Source organism: Stegostoma tigrinum, chromosome 13, assembly GCF_030684315.1.
Source record: "Stegostoma tigrinum isolate sSteTig4 chromosome 13, sSteTig4.hap1, whole genome shotgun sequence".
NCBI classification, from domain to species: Eukaryota; Metazoa; Chordata; class Chondrichthyes; order Orectolobiformes; family Stegostomatidae; genus Stegostoma; species Stegostoma tigrinum.
Window position 1 is genome coordinate 62,967,685 of NC_081366.1, and position 27,930 is coordinate 62,995,614.

Consider the following 27,930-nt stretch of genomic DNA (forward strand, 5'->3'; position numbering starts at 1 on the left):
AACACACACACAGATACACACATATCCTGACACACACACACCGTCCTTACACACAGACAATCCATCCTTACACACACACACACACACACACACACCCCATCCTAACACACACACACACAGCATCCTTACACACACACCATCCTTACACACACACACGCAAACACATACACCATCCATACACACACACACACACACACACACACACACATACATACTTACACACACACTCACCATCCTGACACAAACACACACGCCAACCTGACACACACACACACACCATCCTTACACACACATACACACACACACACTCCGTCCTTAAACACAGACAATCCATCCTTACACACACACACACACCAACCTTCCACACACACACACACCGACACAGACACGCACCGTCCTTGGACACACACGCCATCCTTACACATACACACACACACCCTTACACACGCACACAGCATCCTGACACACACACAGAAACACCATCCTCACACACACACAAATCATTCTTAAACACACACACACCCCGACACAGACACGCACCGTCCTTGGACACACACGCCATCCTTACACACACACACAATCCTTATACACACACCATCCACACACACACACAACCATCCTCATACACACACACACCATGCAGACACACACACACACCATCCAGACACACACACACACCATCCAGACACACACACACACCATCCAGACACACACACACACAAACACACACCATCCTTACATACACACACACACCATCCTTACAAACACACACACACACACCATCCTTACACACACACACACACACACACACACACACACACCATCCTTACACACACACACACAATCCTTACACCCACACACACACACCATCCTTACACACAGACACTCACAAACACCATCCTTACACACACACACACACACACCATCCTCACACACAAACCATCCTCACACACACACCATCCTCACACACACACACACCATCCTTACTCACACACACACCATCCTTACTCACACACACACCATCCTTACACACACACCATCCTTACACACACGATCCTTACACACACACAATCCTTACACACACACACACCATCCTTACACACACACCATCCTTACACACACACCATCCTTACACACACACACACACCATCCTTACACACACACACACACACACCATCCTTACACACACACACACCATCCTTACACACACACACACACACACCATCCTTACACACACACACACCATCCTTACACACACACACACCATCCTTACACACACACACACACCATCCTTACACACACACACACACACACCATCCTCACACACAAACCATCCTCACACACACACCATCCTCACACACACACACACCATCCTTACTCACACACACACCATCCTTACTCACACACACACCATCCTTACACAAACACGCACACACACACACCATCCTTACGCACGCACACACACACACCATCCTTACGCACGCACACACACACCATCCTTACGCACACACACACCATCCTTACACACACACACACCATCCTTACACACACACACACACACCATCCTTACACACACACACACACACACCATCCTCACACACACACCATCCTCACACACACACACACCATCCTTACTCACACACACACCATCCTTACTCACACACACACCATCCTTACACAAACACGCACACACACACACCATCCTTACGCACGCACACACACACACCATCCTTACGCACGCACACACACACCATCCTTACGCACACACACACCATCCTTACGCACACACACACCATCCTTACACACACACACACCATCCTTACACACACACACACACACCATCCTTACACACACACACACACACACCATCCTTACACACACACACACACACACCATCCTTACACACACACACACACCATCCTTACGCACACACACACACACCATCCTTACGCACACACACACACACCATCCTTACACAAACACGCACACACACACACCATCCTTACGCAAACACGCACACACACACACACCATCCTTACGCACGCACACACACACACCATCCTTACGCACGCACACACACACACCATCCTTACGCACACACACACCATCCTTACGCACACACACACCATCCTTACGCACACACACACCATCCTTACGCACACACACACCATCCTTACGCACACACACACCATCCTTACGCACACACACACCATCCTTACGCACACACACACCATCCTTACGCACACACACACACACACCATCCTTACGCACACACACACACACACCATCCTTACGCACACACACACACACACCATCCTTACGCACACACACACACACACCATCCTTACGCACACACACACACACACCATCCTTACGCACACACACACACACACCATCCTTACGCACACACACACACACACCATCCTTACACACACACACACACCATCCTTACACACACACACACACCATCCTTACACACACACACACACCATCCTTACGCACACACACACACACACACCATCCTTACGCACACACACACACACACCATCCTTACACACACACACACCATCCTTACACACACACACACCATCCTTACACACACACACACACCATCCTTACACACATACACACACCATCCTTACACACATACACACACCATCCTTACGCACACACACACACCATACTTACACACCATCCTTATACACAGACACACACACACACACACACCATACTTACACACCATCCTTATACACACACACACACCATCCTTACACACACACACACACACACACCATCCTTACACACACACACACACACACCATCCTTACACACACACACCATCCTTACACACACACACACCATCCTTACGCACGCACACACACACCATCCTTACGCACACACACACACACCATCCTTACGCTCGCACACACACACCATCCTTACGCACACACACACCATACTTAAACACCATCCTTACACACACACACACACACCATCCTTACACACACACACACACACACACACCATCCTTACACACACACACCATCCTTACACACACACACACCATCCTTACACACACACACACCATCCTTACACACACACACCATCCTTACGCACGCACACACACACCATCCTTACGCACACAAACACCATCCTTACGCTCGCACACACCATCCTTACGCTCGCACACACACACCATCCTTACGCACACACACACCATCCTTACGCACACACACACCATCCTTACGCACACACACACACACACACCATCCTTACGCACACACACACACACACCATCCTTACGCACACACACACCATCCTTACACACACACACACACACCATCCTTAAACACACACACACCATCCTTACACAAACACGCGCACACACACACCATCCTTACGCATGCACACACACACCATCCTTACGCACACACACACACCATCCTTACGCACACACACACACCATCCTTACGCACACACACACACCATCCTTACGCACACACACACACCATCCTTACGCACACACACACACCATCCTTACGCACACACACACACCATCCTTACGCACACACACACACCATCCTTACGCACACACACACACCATCCTTACACAAACACGCACACACACACACCATCCTTACACAAACACGGAAAAAAAAAACCATCCTTACGCATGCACACACACACCATCCTTACGCACACACACACACCATCCTTACGCACACACACACACCATCCTTACGCACACACACACACCATCCTTACGCACACACACACACCATCCTTACACAAACACGCACACACACACACCATCCTTACGCACGCACACACACACCATCCTTACGCACGCACACACACACCATCCTTACACACACACACCATCCTTACACAAACACACCATCCTTACACAAACACGCACACACACACACCATCCTTACGCACGCACACACACACCATCCTTCCGCACACACACACACACCATCCTTACGCACACACACACACACCATCCTTACACAAACACGCACACACACACACCATCCTTACGCACGCACACACACACACACCATCCTTCCGCACACACACACACCATCCTTACGCACACACACACACACCATCCTTACGCACACACACACACACCATCCTTACGCACACACACACACACACCATCCTTACGCACACACACACACACCATCCTTACGCACACACACACACACCATCCTTACGCACACACACACACACCATCCTTACACACACACACCATCCTTACACAAACACGCATACACACACACCATCCTTACGCACGCACACACACACACCATCCTTACGCACGCACACACACCATCCTTACGCACGCACACACACCATCCTTACGCACGCACACACACCATCCTTACGCACGCACACACACACACCATCCTTACGCACACACACACACCATCCTTACGCACACACACACACCATCCTTACGCACACACACACACCATCCTTACGCACACACACACACCATCCTTACGCACACACACACACCATCCTTACGCACACACACACACCATCCTTACGCACACACACACACCATCCTTACGCACACACACACACCATCCTTACGCACACACACACACCATCCTTACACACACACCATCCTTACACACACACACACACACACCATCCTTACGCACACACACACACACCATCCTTACACAAACACGCACACACACACACCATCCATACGCTCACACACACACACACCATCCTTACGCACACACACACACACCATCCTTACACACACACACCATCCTTACACAAACACGCACGCACACACACCATCCTTACGCACGCACACACACCATCCTTACGCACGCACACACCATCCTTACGCACGCACACACACCATCCTTACGCACGCACACACACCATCCTTACGCACGCACACACACCATCCTTACGCACGCACACACACCATCCTTACGCACGCACACACACCATCCTTACGCACGCACACACACCATCCTTACGCACACACACACACACACCATCCTTACGCACACACACACACACACCATCCTTACGCACACACACACACACACCATCCTTACGCACACACACACCATCCTTACGCACACACACACCATCCTTACACACACACACCATCCTTACACACACACACACACACACACCATCCTTACACAAACACGCACACACACACACCATCCTTACGCACGCACACACACACCATCCTTACGCACACACACACCATCCTTACACACACACACCATCCTTACACAAACACGCACACACACACACCATCCTTACGCACGCACACACACACCATCCTTACGCACGCACACACACACCATCCTTACGCACGCACACACACACCATCCTTACGCACGCACACACACACCATCCTTACGCACGCACACACACACCATCCTTACGCACGCACACACACACCATCCTTACGCACACACACACACACCATCCTTACGCACACACTCACACACCATCCTTACGCACACACACACACACACCATCCTTACGCACACACACACACACACACACCATCCTTACACACACACACACCATCCTTACACACACACCATCCTTACACACACACACACCATCCTTACGCACACACACACACCATCCTCACACACACACACACACCATCCTCACACACACACACACACCATCCTTACACACATACACAAACCATCCTTACACACATACACACACCATCCTTACACACATACACACACCATCCTTACGCACACACACACACCATACTTACACACCATCCTTATACACACACACACCATCCTTACACACACACACACCATACTTACACACCATCCTTACACACACACACACACACCATCCTTACACACACACACCATCCTTACACACACACACACCATCCTTACGCACGCACACACACACCATCCTTACGCACACACACACACCATCCTTACGCTCGCACACACACACCATCCTTACGCTCGCACACACACACCATCCTTACGCACACACACACCATACTTAAACACCATCCTTCCGCACACACACACACACCATCCTTCCGCACACACACACACCATCCTTAGGCACACACACACACACCATCCTTACGCACACACACACACCATCCTTACGCACACACACACACCATCCTTACACACACACACACACACACCATCATTCCGCACACACACCATCCTTCCGCACACACACACACCATCCTTACGCACACACACACCATACTTAAACACCATCCTTCCGCACACACACACACACACCATCCTTCCGCACACACACACACACCATCCTTCCGCACACACACACACCATCCTTAGGCACACACACACACCATCCTTACGCACACACACACACCATCCTTACACACACACACACACACACACCATCCTTCCGCACACACACCATCCTTCTGCACACACACACACCATCCTTACGCACACACACACACACACACACACCATCCTTACGCACACACACACACACACACACCATCCTTACGCACACACACACACCATCCTTACGCACACACACACACCATCCTTACACACACACACACACACACCATCCTTCCGCACACACACCATCCTTCTGCACACACACACACCATCCTTCCGCACACACACACACCATCCTTACGCACACACACACACACACACACACCATCCTTACGCACACACACACACACACACCATCCTTACGCACACACACACACACACACCATCCTTACACACACACACACACCATCCTTACACACACACACACCATCCTTACACAAACACGCACACACACACACCATCCTTACGCACGCACACACACACCATCCTTACGCACGCACACACACACCATCCTTATGCACACATACACACACACCATCCTTACACACACACACATCCTTACACACACACACCATCCTTACACACACACACACACACACACACACACACCATCCTTACACACACACACCATCCTTACACAAACACGCACACACACACACCATCCTTACGCACACACACACACACACCATCCTTACGCACACACACACACCATCCTTACACACACACACACACACACACCATCCTTACACACACACACCATCCTTACACAAACACGCACACACACACACCATCCTTACGCACGCACACACGCACCATCCTTACACACACACACCATCCTTACGCACACACACACACACCATCCTTACACACACACACCATCCTTACGCACACACACACACACCATCCTTACGCACACACACACACCATCCTTACGCACACACACACACACCATCCTTACACACACACACACCATCCTTACACACACACACACACCATCCTTACACACACACACACACACCATCCTTACACACACACACACACACACCATCCTTACACACACACACACACACCATCCTTACACACACACACACACACACACACCATCCTTCCGCACACACACACACACACACCATCCTTCCGCACACACACACACACACACACCATCCTTCCGCACACACACACACACACCATCCTTCCGCACACACACACACACACCATCCTTCCGCACACACACACACACACCATCCTTCCGCACACACACACACACACACCATCATTCCGCGCACACACACACACACACCATCCTTACGCACACACACACACACCATCCTTACGCACACACACACACACCATCCTTACGCACACACACACACACCATCCTTACGCACACACACACACACACACCATCCTTCCGCACACACACACCCCATCCTTCCGCACACACACACACCATCCTTACGCACACACACACACACACCATCCTTACGCACACACACACACAACATCCTTACGCACACACACACACACACACACACACTCCATCCTTACGCACACACACACACACCATCCTTACGCAAACACACACACACCATCCTTACACACACACACACCATCCTTACACACACACACACACACACCATCCTTACACACACACACACACACACACACACCATCCTTACACACACACACACACACACACACCATCCTTACACACACACACACACACCATCCTTACACACACACACACACACACACCATCCTTCCGCACACACACACACCATCCTTACGCACACACACACACACACCATCCTTACACACACACACACCATCCTTACACACACACACACACACACCATCCTTCCGCACACACACACACACCATCCTTACGCACACACACACACACCATCCTTACACACACACACACCATCCTTACACACACACACACACACACACCATCCTTCCGCACACACACACACACCATCCTTACGCACACACACACACACCATCCTTACGCACACACACACACACACCATCCTTACGCACACACACACACACCATCCTAACGCACACACACACACACCATCCTAACGCACACACACACACACCATCCTTACACACACACACACCATCCTTACACACACACACACCATCCTTACACACACACCATCCTTACACACACACACACACACACCATCCTTACACACACACACACACCATCCTTCCGCACACACACACACACACCATCCTTCCGCACACACACACACACCATCCTTCCGCACACACACACACACCATCCTTACGCACACACACACACACCATCCTTACGCACACACACACACACCATCCTTACGCACACACACACACCATCCTTACACACACACACACCATCCTTACACACACACACACCATCCTTACACACACACACACACACCATCCTTACACACACACACACACACACACACACCATCCTTCCGCACACACACACACACCATCCTGACGCACACACACACCATCCTTCCGCACACACACACACACCATCCTTACACACACACACACACACACACCATCCTTACGCACACACACACACACCATCCTGACGCACACACACACACACCATCCTTCCGCACACACACACACACCATCCTTACACACACACACACACCATCCTTACACACACACACACCATCCTTACACACACACACACACACCATCCTTACACACACACACACACACCATCCTTACACACACACACACACACACACCATCCTTACGCACACACACACACACCATCCTGACGCACGCACACACACACCATCCTTCCGCACACACACACACACCATCCTTACACACACACACACCATCCTTACACACACACACACCATCCTTACACACACACACACCATCCTTACACACACACACACACACACACCATCCTTCCGCACACACACACACACCATCCTTCCGCACACACACACACACCATCCTTACGCACACACACACACACACCATCCTTACGCACACACACACACACCATCCTAACGCACACACACACACACCATCCTAACGCACACACACACACACCATCCTTACACACACACACACCATCCTTACACACACACACACCATCCTTACACACACACACACCATCCTTACACACACACACACACACACCATCCTTACACACACACACACACACCATCCTTACACACACACACACACACCATCCTTACACACACACACACACCATCCTTCCGCACACACACACACACACCATCCTTACACACACACACACACACACACACACCATCCTTACGCACACACACACACACCATCCTGACGCACACACACACACACCATCCTTCCGCACACACACACACACCATCCTTACACACACACACACACCATCCTTACACACACACACACCATCCTTACACACACACACACCATCCTTACACACACACACACACACCATCCTTACACACACACACACACACCATCCTTACACACACACACACACACCATCCTTACACACACACACACACACACACACCATCCTTACGCACACACACACACACCATCCTGACGCACGCACACACACACCATCCTTCCGCACACACACACACACCATCCTTACACACACACACACCATCCTTACACACACACACACCATCCTTACACACACACACCATCCTTACACACACACACACCATCCTTACACACACACACACACACACCATCCTTCCGCACACACACACACACCATCCTTCCGCACACACACACACACCATCCTTACGCACACACACACACACACCATCCTTACGCACACACACACACATCCTAACGCACACACACACACACCATCCTTACACACACACACACCATCCTTACACACACACACACACACACCATCCTTACACACACACACACACACCATCCTTACACACACACACACGCACCATCCTTACACACACACACACGCACCATCCTTACACACACACACACACACCATCCTTCCGCACACACACACACACCATCCTTACGCACACACACACACACCATCCTTACGCACACACACACACACCATCCTTACACACACACACACCATCCTTACAAACACACACACACACCATCCTTACACACACACACACACACACACACACCATCCTTCCGCACACACACACACACCATCCTTACACACACACACACCATCCTTACACACACACACACACACACCATCCTTACACACACACACACACTCACCATCCTTCCGCACACACACACACACCATCCTTACGCACACACACACACACCATCCTTACACACACACACACCATCCTTACAAACACACACACACACCATCCTTACACACACACACACACACACACACGCCATCCTTCCGCACACACACACACACCATCCTTACACACACACACACCATCCTTACACACACACACACACACACCATCCTTACACACACACACACACACACACTCACCATCCTTCCGCACACACACACACACACACACCATCCTTCCGCACACACACACACACACCATCCTTCCGCACACACACACACACACCATCCTTCCGCACACACACACACCATCCTTCCGCACACACACACACCATCCTTACGCACACACACACACCATCCTTCCGCACACACACACCATCCTTCCGCACACACACACCATCCTTACGCACACATACACACACACCATCCTTCCGCACACACACACACCATCCTTCCGCACACACACACACACCATCCTTCCGCACACACACACACACCATCCTTCCGCACACACACACACACCATCCTTCCGCACACACACACACACCATCCTTCCGCACACACACACACACCATCCTTACGCACACACACACACACACCAGACTTACGCACACACACACACACCATCCTAACGCACACACACACACACCATCCTTACACACACACACACACACACACCATCCTTACGCACACACACACACACACCATCCTTACGCACACACACACACACCATCCTTACGCACACACACACACACCAGACTTACGCACACACACACACACCATCCTAACGCACACACACACACACCATCCTAACGCACACACACACACACCATCCTTACGCACACACACACACACCATCCTTACACACACACACACACACACCATCCTTACACACACACACACAGACACCATCCTTACACACACACACACACCATCCTTACACACACACACACACACCATCCTTCCGCACACACACACACACCATCCTTACGCACACACACACACACCATCCTTACGCACACACACACACACCATCCTTCCGCACACACACACACACCATCCTTCCGCACACACACACACACACCATCCTTCCGCACACACACACACACACCATCCTTACGCACACACACACACCATCCTTACGCACACACACACACACCATCCTTACACACACACACACCATCCTTACACACACACACACCATCCTTACACACACACACACACACACACCATCCTTCCGCACACACACACACACCATCCTTCCGCTCACACACACACACACACCATCCTTCCGCACACACACACACACACCATCCTTACGCACACACACACACACCATCCTTCCGCACACACACACACACCATCCTTACGCACACACACACACACCATCCTTCCGCACACACACACACACCATCCTTACGCACACACACACACACCATCCTTACGCACACACACACACACACCAGACTTACGCACACACACACACACCATCCTAACGCACACACACACACACCATCCTTACACACACACACACACACCATCCTTACACACACACACACACACACACACCATCCTTACGCACACACACACACACCATCCTTACGCACACACACACACACCATCCTTACGCACACACACACACACACCAGACTTACGCACGCACACACACACCATCCTAACGCACACACACACACACCATCCTTACACACACACACACAGACACCATCCTTACACACACACACACACCATCCTTACACACACACACACACACCATCCTTCCGCACACACACACACACCCTCCTTACGCACACACACACACACCATCCTTACGCACACACACACACACCATCCTTACGCACACACACACACACCATCCTTCCGCACACACACACACACCATCCTTCCGCACACACACACACACCATCCTTCCGCACACACACACCATCCTTACGCACACACACACACACACCATCCTTACACACACACACACCATCCTTACACACACACACACCATCCTTACACACACACACACACACACACCATCCTTCCGCACACACACACACACCATCCTTCCGCACACACACACACACACCATCCTTCCGCACACACACACACACACCATCCTTCCGCACACACACACACACACCATCCTTCCGCACACACACACACACACCATCCTTCCGCACACACACACACACCATCCTTCCGCACACACACACCATCCTTACGCACACACACACACACACCATCCTTACACACACACACACCATCCTTACACACACACACACCATCCTTACACACACACACACACCATCCTTCCGCACACACACACACACCATCCTTCCGCACACACACACACACACCATCCTTCCGCACACACACACACACACCATCCTTCCGCACACACACACACACACCATCCTTACGCACACACACACACACACCATCCTTACGCACACACACACACACACCATCCTTACGCACACACACACACACCATCCTTACGCACACACACACACCATCCTTACGCACACACACACCATCCTTACGCACACACACACCATCCTTACGCACACACACACCATCCTTACGCACACACACACACACACACCATCCTTACACACACACACACACACACACCATCCTTACACACACACACACACACACACCATCCTTCCGCACACACACACACACACCATCCTTACGCACACACACACACACCATCCTTACGCACACACACACACACCATCCTTACGCACACACACACACCATCCTTACGCACACACACACCATCCTTACGCACACACACACCATCCTTACGCACACACACACACACACACACCATCCTTACGCACACACACACACACACACCATCCTTCCGCACACACACACACACACACCATCCTTACACACACACACACACACACACACCATCCTTACGCACACACACACACACACACCATTCTTACGCACACACACACACACACCATCCTTACACACACACACACACACACACACACCATCCTTCCGCACACACACACACACCATCCTTCCGCACACACACACACCATCCTTCCGCACACACACACACCATCCTTCCGCACACACACACCATCCTTACGCACACACACACACCATCCTTACGCACACACACACACCATCCTTACGCACACACACACCATCCTTACGCACACACACACCATCCTTACGCACACACACACACACACCATCCTTACGCACACACACACACCATCCTTCCGCACACACACACCATCCTTACGCACACACACACACCATCCTTCCGCACACACACACCATCCTTACGCACACACACACACACACCATCCTTACGCACACACACACACCATCCTTCCGCACACACACACCATCCTTCCGCACACACACACCATCCTTATGCACACACACACACCATCCTTACGCACACACACACCATCCTTACGCACACACACACCATCCTTACGCACACACACACACACACCATCCTTACGCACACACACACACACACCATCCTTACGCACACACACACACACACCATCCTTACGCACACACACACACACCATCCTTACGCACACACACACACACCATCCTTACGCACACACACACACACACACCATCCTTACACACACACACACAGACACCATCCTTACACACACACACACCATCCTTACACACACACACACACACCATCCTTACACACACACACACCATCCTTACACACACACACACACACCATCCTTACGCACACACACACACACCATCCTTACGCACACACACACACACCATCCTTACGCACACACACACACACCATCCTTCCGCACACACACACACACACCATCCTTCCGCACACACACACACACACCATCCTTACGCACACACACACACCATCCTTACGCACACACACACACCATCCTTACGCACACACACACACCATCCTTACGCACACACACACACACCATCCTTACACACACACGCACCATCCTTACACACACACACACACACACACCATCCTTCCGCACACACACACACACACCATCCTTCCGCACACACACACACACACCATCCTTACGCACACACACACACACCATCCTTACGCACACACACACACCATCCTTACGCACACACACACACCATCCTTACGCACACACACACCATCCTTACGCACACACACACCATCCTTACGCACACACACACACACACCATCCTTACGCACACACACACACCATCCTTCCGCACACACACACACCATCCTTACGCACACACACACCATCCTTACGCACACACACACACACCATCCTTCCGCACACACACACACCATCCTTCCGCACACACACACCATCCTTCCGCACACACACACCATCCTTCCGCACACACACACCATCCTTACGCACACACACACACCATCCTTACGCACACACACACACACACCATCCTTACGCACACACACACACACACCATCCTTACGCACACACACACACACACCATCCTTACGCACACACACACCATCCTTACGCACACACACACACACACACCATCCTTACGCACACACACACACACACCATCCTTACGCACACACACACACACCATCCTTACGCACACACACACACACACACCATCCTTACGCACACACACACACACACACCATCCTTACGCACACACACACACACACACCATCCTTACACACACACACACAGACACCATCCTTACACACACACACACACCATCCTTACACACACACACACACACCATCCTTCCGCACACACACACACACCATCCTTCCGCACACACACACACACCATCCTTCCGCACACACACACACACCATCCTTACGCACACACACACACACCATCCTTACGCACACACACACACACCATCCTTCCGCACACACACACACACACCATCCTTCCGCACACACACACACACACCATCCTTACGCACACACACACACACCATCCTTACGCACACACACACACCATCCTTACGCACACACACACCATCCTTACGCACACACACACCATCCTTACGCACACACACACACACACACCATCCTTACACACACACACACACACACACCATCCTTCCGCACACACACACACACCATCCTTACGCACACACACACACACCATCCTTACGCACACACACACACACCATCCTTACGCACACACACACACCATCCTTACGCACACACACACCATCCTTACGCACACACACACACACACACCATCCTTACACACACACACACACACACACCATCCTTCCGCACACACACACACACCATCCTTACACACACACACACACACACACCATCCTTACGCACACACACACACACACACCATCCTTACGCACACACACACACACCATCCTTACGCACACACACACACACACCATCCTTACACACACACACACACACACACACACCATCCTTCCGCACACACACACACACCATCCTTCCGCACACACACACACCATCCTTCCGCACACACACACACCATCCTTACGCACACACACACCATCCTTACGCACACACACACACCATCCTTACGCACACACACACCATCCTTACGCACACACACACCATCCTTACGCACACACACACACACACCATCCTTACGCACACACACACACCATCCTTCCGCACACACACACACCATCCTTACGCACACACACACACACCATCCTTCCGCACACACACACACCATCCTTCCGCACACACACACACCATCCTTCCGCACACACACACCATCCTTCCGCACACACACACCATCCTTCCGCACACACACACCATCCTTACGCACACACACACCATCCTTACGCACACACACACACCATCCTTACGCACACACACACACACACCATCCTTACGCACACACACACACACACCATCCTTACGCACACACACACACACACCATCCTTACGCACACACACACCATCCTTACGCACACACACACACACACCATCCTTACGCACACACACACCATCCTTACGCACACACACACACACACCATCCTTACGCACACACACACACACACACCATCCTTACGCACACACACACACACACACCATCCTTACGCACACACACACCATCCTTACGCACACACACACACACACACACCATCCTTACGCACACACACACACACACACCATCCTTACGCACACACACACACACACACCATCCTTACGCACACACACACACACACCATCCTTACGCACACACACACACACACCATCCTTACGCACACACACACACACACCATCCTTACGCACACACACACACACACCATCCTTACGCACACACACACACACACCATCCTTACGCACACACACACACACCATCCTTACGCACACACACACACACACCATCCTTACGCAGACACACACACCATCCTTACGCAGACACACACACCATCCTTACGCAGACACACACACCATCCTTACGCAGACACACACACCATCCTTACGCACACACACACCATCCTTACGCACACACACACACCATCCTTACGCACACACACACCATCCTTACACACACACACACACACACCATCCTTACGCACACACACACACACACCATCCTTACGCACACACACACACACACCATCCTTACGCACACACACACACACCATCCTTACGCACACACACACACACACCATCCTTACGCAGACACACACACCATCCTTACGCAGACACACACACCATCCTTACGCAGACACACACACCATCCTTACGCAGACACACACACCATCCTTACGCACACACACACCATCCTTACGCACACACACACACCATCCTTACGCACACACACACCATCCTTACGCACACACACACCATCCTTACACACACACACACACACACCATCCTTACGCACACACACACACACACCATCCTTACGCACACACACACACACACACCATCCTTACGCACACACACACACACCATCCTTACGCACACACACCATCCTTACGCACACGCACACACACCATCCTTACGCACACGCACACACACCATCCTTACACACACACACACACACACCATCCTTACGCACACACACACACACACCATCCTTACGCACACACACACACCATCCTTACGCACACACACACACCATCCTTACGCACACACACACACCATCCTTACACACACACACACACACACACCATCCTTCCGCACACACACACACACACCATCCTTCCGCACACACACACACACACCATCCTTCCGCACACACACACACACACCATCCTTACACACACACACACACACCATCCTTACACACACACACACACACACCATCCTTACACACACACACACACACCATCCTTACGCACACACACACACACCATCCTTACGCACACACACACACACCATCCTTACGCACACACACACACACCATCCTTACGCACACACACACACACCATCCTTACGCACACACACACACCATCCTTACGCACACACACACACACCATCCTTACGCACACACACACACACCATCCTTACGCACACACACACACACCATCCTTACGCACACACACACACACCATCCTTACACACACACACACACACACACACACACACCATCCTTACACACACACACACACACACACACACACCATCCTTCCGCACACACACACACACACACCATCCTTACGCACACACACACACACCATCCTTACGCACACACACACACACCATCCTTACACACACACACACCATCCTTACACACACACACACACACACAACATCCTTCCGCACACACACACACACCATCCTTCCGCACACACACACACACACCATCCTTCCGCACACACACACACACACCATCCTTACGCACACACACACACACACACACCATCCTTACGCACACACACACACACCATCCTTACGCACACACACACACACCATCCTTACGCACACACACACACACCATCCTTACACACACACACACCATCCTTACACACACACACACACCATCCTTCCGCACACACACACACACACCATCCTTCCGCACACACACACACACCATCCTTCCGCACACACACACACACCATCCTTACGCTCACACACACACACCATCCTTACACACACACACACACACACACACCATCCTTCCGCACACACACACACACACACCATCCTTCCGCACACACACACACACACACCATCCTTACGCACACACACACACACCATCCTTACACACACACACACCATCCTTACACACACACACACCATCCTTACACACACACACACACACACAACATCCTTCCGCACACACACACACACCATCCTTCCGCACACACACACACACACCATCCTTACGCACACACACACACACACACCATCCTTCCGCACACACACACACACACCATCCTTACGCACACACACACACACACACACCATCCTTACGCACACACACACACACACACACCATCCTTCCGCACCCACACACACACCATCCTTACGCACACACACACACACCATCCTTACGCACACACACACACACCATCCTTACACACACACACACACCATCCTTCCGCACACACACACACACACCATCCTTCCGCACACACACACACACACCATCCTTCCGCACACACACACACACACCATCCTTCCGCACACACACACACACCATCCTTACGCACACACACACACACCATCCTTACACACACACACACACACACACACACACCATCCTTCCGCACACACACACACACCATCCTTACGCACACACACACACACCATCCTTACACACACACACACCATCCTTACACACACACACACACACACAACATCCTTCCGCACACACACACACACCATCCTTCCGCACACACACACACACACCATCCTTCCGCACACACACACACACACCATCCTTCCGCACACACACACACACACCATCCTTACGCGCACACACACACACACACCATCCTTACGCACACACACACACACACACCATCCTTCCGCACACACACACACACACACACACACACCATCCTTCCGCACACACACACACACACACCATCCTTCCGCACCCACACACACACCATCCTTACGCACACACACACACACCATCCTTACACACACACACACCATCCTTACACACACACACACACCATCCTTCCGCACACACACACACACACCATCCTTCCGCACACACACACACACCATCCTTACGCACACACACACACACCATCCTTACGCACACACACACACCATCCTTACGCACACACACACACACACCATCCTTCCGCACACACACACACACACACCATCCTTACGCACACACACACACACCATCCTTCCGCACACACACACACACACACACACACCATCCTTACGCACACACACACACACCATCCTTACACACACACACACCATCCTTACACACACACACACCATCCTTACACACACACACACCATCCTTACACACACACCATCCTTACACACACACCATCCTTACACACACACCATCCTTACACACACACACACCATCCTTACGCACACAAACACACACACACACCATCCTTACGCACACACACACACACCATCCTTACACACACACACACCATCCTTACACACACACACACCATCCTTACGCACACACACACACACCATCCTTACACACACACACACACACACACACACACACCATCCTTACGCACACACACACACACCATCCTTACACACACACACACCATCCTTACACACACACACACCATCCTTACACACACACCATCCTTACACACACACCATCCTTACACACACACACACCATCCTTACGCACACAAACACACACACACACCATCCTTACGCACACACACACACACACCATCCTTACGCACACACACACACACCATCCTTACGCACACACACACACACCATCCTTACGCACACACACACACACCATCCTTACACACACACACACCATCCTTACACACACACAGACACACACACCATCCTTACACACACACACACACACACACACACACCATCCTTACACACACACACACACACACACACACCATCCTTACACACACACACACACCATCCTTACACACACACACACACACACACACCATCCTTACACACACACACACACCATCCTTACACACACACACACACACCATCCTTACACACACACACACACACACACACACACACACACCATCCTTACGCACACACACACACACCATCCTTCCGCACACACACACACACACCATCCTTCCGCACACACACACACACACCATCCTTCCGCACACACACACACACCATCCTTCCGCACACACACACACACCATCCTTCCGCACACACACACACACCATCCTTCCGCACACACACACACACCATCCTTACACACACACACACACCATCCTTACACACACACACACACCATCCTTACGCACACACACACACACCATCCTTACGCACACACACACACACCATCCTTACGCACACACACACACACCATCCTTACGCACACACACACACACACCATCCTTCCGCACACACACACACACCATCCTTACACACACACTCACCATCCTTACACACACACACACACACACACACAACATCCTTCCGCACACACACACACACCATCCTTCCGCACACACACACACACACCATCCTTACGCACACACACACACACCATCCTTACACACACACTCACCATCCTTACACACACACACACACACACACAACATCCTTCCGCACACACACACACACCATCCTTCCGCACACACACACACACACACCATCCTTACGCACACACACACACACACACACCATCCTTACGCACACACACACACACACACACACCATCCTTACGCACACACACACACACACACACCATCCTTACGCACACACACACACACACACACCATCCTTACGCACACACACACACACACCATCCTTACGCACACACACACACACACACCATCCTTACGCACACACACACACACACACCATCCTTACGCACACACACACACACACCATCCTTCCGCACACACACACACACACACCATCCTTACGCACACACACACACACCATCCTTCCGCACACACACACACACACACCATCCTTACGCACAGACACACACACCATCCTTACGCACACACACACACACACCATCCTTACGCACACACACACACACCATCCTTACACACACACACACCATCCTTACACACACACACACACCATCCTTACACACACACACACACCATCCTTACACACACACACACACCATCCTTACACACACACACACACCATCCTTACGCACACACACACACACCATCCTTACACACACACACACCATCCTTACACACACACAGACACACACACCATCCTTACACACACACACACACACACACCATCCTTACACACACACACACACCATCCTTACACACACACACACACACACACACACCATCCTTACGCACACACACACACACCATCCTTACGCACACACACACACACACCATCCTTCCGCACACACACACACACCATCCTTCCGCACACACACACACACCATCCTTCCGCACACACACACAAACACACCATCCTTACACACACACACACACACACACAACATCCTTCCGCACACACACACACACCATCCTTCCGCACACACACACACACACACCATCCTTACGCACACACACACACACACACCATCCTTCCGCACACACACACACACACCATCCTTCCGCACACACACACACACACCATCCTTACGCACACACACACACACACACACCATCCTTACGCACACACACACACACACACCATCCTTCCGCACCCACACACACACCATCCTTACGCACACACACACACACCATCCTTACGCACACACAAACACACCATCCTTACACACACACACACCATCCTTACGCACACACACACACACCATCCTTCCGCACACACACACACACACCATCCTTCCGCACACACACACACACCATCCTTCCGCACACACACACACACCATCCTTACACACACACACACACACACACACACACACCATCCTTCCGCACACACACACACACACACCATCCTTACGCACACACACACACACCATCCTTACGCACACACACACACACCATCCTTACACACACACACACCATCCTTACACACACACACACACACACACAACATCCTTCCGCACACACACACACACCATCCTTCCGCACACACACACACACACCATCCTTACGCGCACACACACACACACACCATCCTTACGCGCACACACACACACACACCATCCTTACGCGCACACACACACACACACCATCCTTACGCGCACACACACACACACACCATCCTTCCGCACACACACACACACACACACACCATCCTTACGCACACACACACACACACACCATCCTTACACACACACACACACCATCCTTACACACACACACACACACACACACACACCATCCTTACGCACACACACACACACCATCCTTACGCACACACACACACACCATCCTTACGCACACACACACACACACCATCCTTCCGCACACACACACACACCATCCTTCCGCACACACACACACACCATCCTTCCGCACACACACACAAACACACCATCCTTACACACACACACACACACACAACATCCTTCCGCACACACACACACACCATCCTTCCGCACACACACACACACACCATCCTTACGCACACACACACACACACACCATCCTTCCGCACACACACACACACACCATCCTTACGCACACACACACACACACACACCATCCTTACGCACACACACACACACACACCATCCTTCCGCACCCACACACACACCATCCTTACGCACACACACACACACCATCCTTACGCACACACAAACACACCATCCTTACACACACACACACCATCCTTACGCACACACACACACACCATCCTTCCGCACACACACACACACACCATCCTTCCGCACACACACACACACCATCCTTCCGCACACACACACACACCATCCTTACGCACACACACACACACCATCCTTACACACACACACACACACACACACACACACCATCCTTCCGCACACACACACACACACACCATCCTTACGCACACACACACACACCATCCTTACGCACACACACACACACCATCCTTACACACACACACACCATCCTTACACACACACACACACACAACATCCTTCCGCACACACACACACACCATCCTTCCGCACACACACACACACACCATCCTTACGCGCACACACACACACACACCATCCTTACGCGCACACACACACACACACCATCCTTACGCGCACACACACACACACACCATCCTTACGCACACACACACACACACACACCATCCTTCCGCACACACACACACACACACACACCATCCTTACGCACACACACACACACACACCATCCTTCCGCACCCACACACACACCATCCTTACGCACACACACACACACCATCCTTACGCACACACACACACACCATCCTTACACACACACACACCATCCTTACACACACACACACCATCCTTACACACACACACACACCAACCTTACGCACACACACACACACACACCATCCTTACGCACACACACACACACACACCATCCTTCCGCACCCACACACACACCATCCTTCCGCACCCACACACACACCATCCTTACGCACACACACACACACCATCCTTACGCACACACACACACCATCCTTACACACACACACACCATCCTTACACACACACACACCATCCTTCCGCACACACACACACACACCATCCTTCCGCACACACACACACACCATCCTTACGCACACACACACACACCATCCTTACACACACACACACACACACCATCCTTCCGCACACACACACACACACACCATCCTTACGCACACACACACACACCATCCTTACGCACACACACACACACCATCCTTACGCACACACACACACACCATCCTTACGCACACACACACACACCATCCTTACACACACACACACACACACCATCCTTACGCACACACACACACACACACCATCCTTACGCACACACACACACACACACCATCCTTCCGCACACACACACACACACCATCCTTCCGCACACACACACACACACCATCCTTCCGCACACACACACACACACCATCCTTACGCACACACACACACACCATCCTTACGCACACACACACACACACACCATCCTTCCGCACCCACACACACACCATCCTTACGCACACACACACACACCATCCTTACGCACCCACACCATCCTTACACACACACACACCATCCTTACACACACACACACCATCCTTACACACACACACACACCATCCTTACACGCACACACACCATCCTTACACACACACACACACACCATCCTTCCGCACACACACACACACACAATCCTTCCGCACACACACACACACCATCCTTCCGCACACACACACACACCATCCTTACCCACACACACACACCATCCTTACGCACACACACACACACCATCCTTACGCACACACACACACACCATCCTTACGCACACACACACACACCATCCTTACGCACACACACACACACCATCCTTACGCACACACACACACACACCATCCTTCCGCACACACACACACACACACCATCCTTACGCACACACACACACACCATCCTTCCGCACACACACACACACACACCATCCTTACGCACACACACACACACAAACCATCCTTACGCACACACACACACACACACCATCCTTACACACACACACACCATCCTTACACACACACACACCATCCTAACACACACACCATCCTTACACACACACACACCATCCTTACGCACACAAACACACACACACACCATCCTTACGCACACACACACACACACACACCATCCTTACGCACACACACACACACACACACCATCCTTACGCACACACACACACACACCATCCTTACGCACACACACACACACACCATCCTTACGCACACACACACACACACCATCCTTACGCACACACACACACACACCATCCTTACGCACACACACACACACCATCCTTACACACACACACACCATCCTTACACACACACACACCATCCTTACGCACACACACACACACCATCCTTACACACACACACACCATCCTTACACACACACACACCATCCTTACACACACACAGACACACACACCATCCTTACACACACACACACACACACACCATCCTTACACACACACACACACCATCCTTACACACACACACACACACACACCATCCTTACACACACACACACACACACACCATCCTTACACACACACACACACACACACCATCCTTACGCACACACACACACACCATCCTTACGCACACACACACACCATCCTTACGCACACACACACACCATCCTTACGCACACACACACACACACCATCCTTCCGCACACACACACACACCATCCTTACACACACACACACACACCATCCTTACACACACACACACACACACACACACACACCATCCTTACGCACACACACACACACCATCCTTCCGCACACACACACACACCATCCTTCGGCACACACACACACACACCATCCTTCCGCACACACACACACACCATCCTTACACACACACACACACACCATCCTTACACACACACACACACACACACACACACCATCCTTACGCACACACACACACACCATCCTTACACACACACACACACACACACACACACACCATCCTTACGCACACACACACACACCATCCTTCCGCACACACACACACACACCATCCTTCCGCACACACACACACACCATCCTTCCGCACACACACACACACCATCCTTACGCACACACACACACACCATCCTTACACACACACACACACCATCCTTACGCACACACACACACACCATCCTTACGCACACACACACACACCATCCTTACGCACACACACACACACCATCCTTACGCACACACACACACACCATCCTTACGCACACACACACACGCACCATCCTTCCGCACACACACACACACACCATCCTTACGCACACACACACACACACCATCCTTACGCACACACACACACACCATCCTTACACACACACTCACCATCCTTACACACACACACACACACACACAACATCCTTCCGCACACACACACACACACAACATCCTTCCGCACACACACACACACCATCCTTACGCACACACACACACACACACCATCCTTACGCACACACACACCATCCTTACGCACACACACACCATCCTTACGCACACACACACCATCCTTACGCACACACACACCATCCTTACGCACACACACACACACACACCATCCTTACGCACACACACACACACACACCATCCTTACGCACACACACACACACACACCATCCTTACGCACACACACACACACACCATCCTTCCGCACACACACACACACACACCATCCTTACGCACACACACACACACCATCCTTCCGCACACACACACACACCATCCTTCCGCACACACACACACACACACACCATCCTTACGCACAGACACACACACCATCCTTACACACACACACACCATCCTTACGCACACACACACCATCCTTACGCACACACACACCATCCTTACGCACACACACACACACACACCATCCTTACGCACACACACACACACACACCATCCTTACGCACACACACACACACACACCATCCTTACGCACACACACACACACACCATCCTTCCGCACACACACACACACACACCATCCTTACGCACACACACACACACCATCCTTCCGCACACACACACACACCATCCTTCCGCACACACACACACACACACACCATCCTTACGCACAGACACACACACCATCCTTACACACACACACACCATCCTTACGCACACACACACACACACACACAATCCTTACGCACACACACACACACACCATCCTTACGCACACACACACACACCATCCTTACACACACACACACCATCCTTACACACACACACACCATCCTTACGCACACACACACACACCATCCTTACACACACACACACCATCCTTACACACACACACACCATCCTTACACACACACAGACACACACACCATCCTTACACACACACACACACACACACACACACACCATCCTTACACACACACACACACACCATCCTTACACACACACACACACACCATCCTTACGCACACACACACACACACACACCATCCTTACGCACAC

At 51.5% G+C, this 27,930-nt stretch overlaps 1 protein-coding gene across 2 annotated transcripts in view; it reads right to left on the reverse strand.

The window, feature by feature from the left end:
* The window catches only part of uimc1 (ubiquitin interaction motif containing 1), an 86,959-nt gene that overhangs the window by 48,112 nt on the left and 10,917 nt on the right, over nt 1-27,930 (reverse strand). The window lies entirely within an intron of this gene.